This window comes from Apaloderma vittatum, unplaced genomic scaffold (genome assembly GCF_000703405.1).
Source record: "Apaloderma vittatum isolate BGI_N311 unplaced genomic scaffold, ASM70340v1 scaffold15796, whole genome shotgun sequence".
NCBI classification, from domain to species: domain Eukaryota; kingdom Metazoa; phylum Chordata; class Aves; order Trogoniformes; family Trogonidae; genus Apaloderma; species Apaloderma vittatum.
Window position 1 is genome coordinate 6,657 of NW_009721366.1, and position 5,313 is coordinate 11,969.

A 5,313-nucleotide genomic window follows, 5' to 3' on the forward strand; every position below is an offset into this window, starting at 1 on the left:
CAGGGCTGGAGGCTTCCCCAAACCCCCCACCTTGGTGAGCAGCATGCCAGCACCCTGGGCTGTCCCATGGGTGGGTGCTTGGATGCAAAAATTACCCAGAAATAGAGACCCTCTGGCAGAGCCGGGAAGCACACAGGGGCACGAGGATGATGCTCAGACAGTGCTGGTAAAAAATTCTGCAGAGGAAAGAGCTTAAGGAGCTCAGGCTGCTGAGTTTATCAAAAGGACAAGGGAGGTGACTTGATTGCCATGGGTAAGTACCTTCCTGGGAGAAAACACAGGCTGCTAAAGTATCTTTAATCTAGTGAAGGAAAACATAACAAGAGGCAGGAGTTGATCGTGTCTGGCTTCAGCTTCCCACTGGAAAAATAAGGCACATGTTTTAACAGCCAGGCGGATTAACCATTGGAGCAGACGCCAGCAGTTTTTAACAGCTTCAGGCCAGGTCCCGCTCTGGGTGGGGGTCAACCCGGCCCCCCGCCCCCCCCCCGCTTGCTGTGCCACGAGGTGAAAGGAGAAGGTGTAGGACACAAAGCAGATTACTCCCAGATTGCTTTATTCCATTATTTCAGCCCTTCTGAGACTCCAACTCCAACACAATGCACCACATAAACTATCCCTGCAGGAGTCCTAAGAAACCACCTTCATTTGGTGTCAGGGATGGCAGAGACGAAGGATTCACCCCTCCTTACTTGGGCTGGGTGGATCTACTCATGTCCTGCCAGCGCAGAGCACCCAGCTGCAACACCCATTTCAAAGATCTACAAACCACAAAGAGTCACCAAAATCCACCCCTACAAGTCCAACATGTTCATCCTTACTGACCTGATGCAGCAGCCCCATCACGGTGTGATGCTGGTGGGTGACTCCTGGAGCTGAACCAGATGATTCTACAATCAATGGTTGAACTCGAGGACCTTAAAGGTCTTTTCCAACCAGAAATATTCTGTGATTCAGGAAGGGAGCAGGCACACCAAGCCTGGGCTGCTCTTGGTTGAGGAGGGCTGGTGGGCACCTCAGGAAGGTCCCACCCCAGAGCAGACCTGCTTTAATAGCTCTCCCTCCTACGGCCCAGCTGGTGAGGGTTACCAGCTCAGCCTTTGCAGAACCACTCACCTACCAGAGCTCCTCAGCACTCTTCAATCGCTGCCCTTGGCATCCTTAGCACCTGGTAACGACCTGAGCTGCCCTTCTGGGACAGGTGCCCAGGGGAAGGCAAGCAGGCACTAGTGCCATGGTGCAAAAAAGTGCAAGCGTGCAAAAAAGTGCAAGCGTGCAAAAAAAAAATGCAAGCATGCAAAAGCTTCTCCCTGCTCAGGCTTTTCAGGAGAGCAAGGCAGCTAAAGCAGAAGCCATAAATCGTTGAGCTAAAGGACAAGGAAGTGCCACAGGAGCCATTACCTTCTTGGAAGTCAAGCAGCACCGATTAGAATGGAAATTACTTGGGAGTCTTGGCGGGACCGGGCAGGGATTGTTCAGGGCTCAGCAATTCTCTCCGCTTCATCACCGGGTCATTGATTTACTCGCTGCTTTTGCCGTTTGTTTGGCTCACAGGCGACCGGGCAGGCAGGGAGCAGCACCAACCCCTGGGAAATTCGGGGGGCAGGAGAGGTCCTGAGGGTTCAGAAAAGCAAATTATCTTTAGAGATGGGAAATGGGGCTGGAGGTGGGGTGGAAGGAGCCTGAACCTCCTGTGTTCCCCCTTGGTCAGGTGCTCCCTGGCCACAGCAAGGCAGGATTGGCTTTAAAAGGTGCCTCTGAGAGGTTAAAATCCACGGGTGTCAGCACGCAGCCCCCTCCTGCCTCTCACATCTCTAACCAAAGCCCCATTTTTAAAGAACAAATCGCAGGCGCTGCCTCCGCTGTTGTTCCTTGATTTCTGAGCATGTAGGTGGACAAATTTTCCCAGATTTTTCTCCCCGCACCACAGCGGGCGGTGCCAGGGAGGATAAAAGGATAAATATATATAAATACATATCCGAGAGCATGTGAAGTCACTCGGCTCCGGGAGCTCAGACCTTAAATGCGCTGAAACGCCGCCAGGTTTGGTGCCAGCCTCGCAGAGCTGGCAGGGGCGCTCTGACGGACCCGGTGTCAGCTCTGACGTTTGCGGAGCTGCTGCAGATCTTTCAGCAACGAAAAGAGGCAGCTGAGCAGAGTCGTTAAAGTTTCAGAAAAGCAGAAATGTGGCCAGGCACAAGGGGGGACGAGGGCAGGGATGGGGACATGGCTAGAACCTCCGTCCTCTCCCCATGCAACACCGGCATCCCGGCAAGCCCTGCTCCCCCCTTCAATACCCTTAATAAAAAAAGCATCTGGACGAGAGGGAGGTTGGACTAGATGATCCCTAAGGTCCCTTCCAGCCTATGCCATCCTATGATTCTACGATGAGATAAGTTTTCAGCTCTGACGTAGCTTTCTGGGTAGCTGGAAACCAGAGCCTGGCTCTGAGCTCATGCTAAAAAAAACCTGCTCATGCCAGGACAACCTGAGACCACGGAGCCTGCCCAGGACCCCCCATCTCCGGCAGCACCGGAGACACAAGCTGAGGCTCTCACCCTGCTCTGCAACCTCCTAAAAACCCTGTTGAAAGCAATAGCTTTAGCCCTAACCCCTTGTAATCTGTGTAGGGACAAGTGAGTCAGCCTAAGCCGTGCACCGAGAGCGCTTTTCGCTTTATATTACCCAAAGGAACGAACCGCTATTATGAAATCATTAAATTAATAACTCGGTAATATAGGCAGATATATAAAACAATCTGTTCCTAGAACAAAAGAAATTACTGCGTCCCAAACATTCATAATTTAATTTAACAGCGAATTAAAGCGGCGTACATAATTTCACCCGCAAAATGTCAATAGCATTATGTAAATAGAGCCCGGCGTGCCGGGGCTGACGGCGTGTGGAGAAGGTGCCCAGACACGGGGGAAAAGTCCCTCAGCACCAACCACCAGTTGCCAGGAATAGATTAGCTGCTCGCCTTTTAATTAAAGATGCACTAAACCACTCAAAGCGCTTGGCAGGACGACAAAGGAGGAGAGAGAGGCCGCTTGGTTTGTGCCCGGGGTGGAGAGGGTGAAACGGGGGAGGTGGGATGCTGCTGCTCCCGGGGATGCTGCGGGTACCAGAGGCTGCAGCCCTGCTCCTGCAAGCCCCAGCCCCCATTTCTACACTTTTTTCTATTCCATCCCGAGAAAACTGTGACCAAAGACAGAATTTAAATGAGCCCGACTCCTATCTCACTCATTCTTCTTTAATTTTATTTCCATTTGTGTTACCTAATATTCTCCCCTTTTGTTTGCGATTAATTTGCTATAATTCATGGGAGCGTATTTTGATTGCTTTTGATTAAGTTTAACAAGCAGGGGAAAAAAAAAAGTCTACTGCATTAGACATCAAAGCAAACAAATCCGTTTTCTAGGCCCGCTTGTGCATAATTAATAAACGCTGTCACTCCCCGTACAGTAAATATATCTATTATGTTACAATAAAATACGTGTTGTAGTGATTAATACACACGACCAAAATATGTTCTGGGTAAACTCACAAAAATCTGGGAGTAGAAGTCACTTGTTTGCACATTAATATCTTCAGAAAATGGGAGAAATTTTCCTTGGGAGGAGGAAAGGAAAGGAGCGCACAGCTTCTGCTTCAATCTTAGCAGCTGAAATTACAGCATCGACAGAAATTCCTGGTCATTCCTCTTAACTGCAGTAACTATTAATACTTTTTTTAAAAAAAAAAACTTTTTAACTAGGACAGGGCAGACTTTCAGGCTGAATTCTGCTCTCACTGCCCTCTCCTATGCTCAGCCTCAGCCGCAATTAGGAGGCAGAAATTCTGGCACTCAATCACCTTTTATTTTTTATTTTTTTTCTAACAACACCTCCCGTAACCCAGGCTGGGAGCAGATCGTGACCCGGCTTCTCCTGGGAAGAGGCATTGGCGAGGAGGGCGAGAGGGCTCTGGGATGCTTGGGAAGCTGCTCCTCTTAATTTTTCTAATTAGAGGAGAACTGCCCTCAGTGCTTGTTTTGGTCCTATGGAAAATTTGGGGGTTGAACCCTTTGCCAGCGGTTAGATGGCTTGTCCCATGAGGTCTTACAGGTGGAGGGAGCAGAAAATAATAAAGATGTGGGGGCATAAATGCACTGAAACAAAGGCAACTCCTGGAGAAGAAAAAACAAAAAAGCGCCGGACAGTTGATGCCACTTCTAAACACATTAAATATTTATGGGCCCTTGCTCATAGCTTCAAATGAGCTGTAAATTGAACGGAGGTTATTTTCTAGGTAATTAAAAACAGAGAGAGATGGAGGGGACTGTTTATGGGAAGCCATAAAACAGCAGCTACCAAGAGTATTGTCACTGCATCCCCCTCCGCTGCATCCCGCTTCCATCACGTCGCCCTCCGCTGCATATTGGGCTGGAGCATCCCTTTCTGCTTCATCTCAGGCTGAAGCATCCCCTTCTGCTTCATCTCAGGCTGAAGCATCCCCTTTTGCTGCATCCCAGGCTGGAGCATCCCCTTCTGCTTCATCCCAGGATGGAGCATCCCCTTCTGCTTCATCCCAGGCTGGAGCATCCCCTTCTGCTGCATCCCAGGCTGGAGCATCCCCTTCTGCTTCATCCCAGGCCGGAGCATCCCCTTCTGCTTCATCCCAGGCCGGAGCATCCCCTTCTGCTTCATCCCAAGCCGGAGCATTCGCCTGCTCCTTCACCCCAGGCCGGTGCATCCCCTTCTGCTGCATCCCAGGCTGGAGCATCCCCTTCTGCTTCATCCCAAGCCGGAGCATCTCCTTCTGCTTCATCCCAAGCCGGAGCATCCCCTTCTGCTGCAGCCCGGGCCGGAGCATCCCCTTCTGCCCCTATCCCAGGCCGGAACACCCTGGTCGTCTGTGTCCCCTTCACACGCAGGACCCACCAAAGGCCAACACACACACATTTCAAACCCCCTGTATTATCTGCTGCCGCGGTTGGGCATGAGCTCGCCTCCTCACCGACTCCTGATTCTGGGTTCCGCACAAAACAACAGCCCGGAGATCATTTTCAATAACAGCCCCCTTCCACCCCTGCACAGATCAACATCCTGCTCCGCGGCAGGGCTCTAACTCAGCCCGTTATTAATGTCAGTTCCGCTGCGAACCTATTCCTGTGCAAATTAATCCTCCAGGGAACGGAAACCTCCCGGGCAGTGGATGTCTTTGCACAAGACTCACTCCCTGCACCCCGGCCAGTGCTCCCCAGTTTGCACTCCCAGCTCAGAAACCTTCGCAGAAAGTTGCCCGGACAGGACCAGGGTGGGAGGCTCAGCA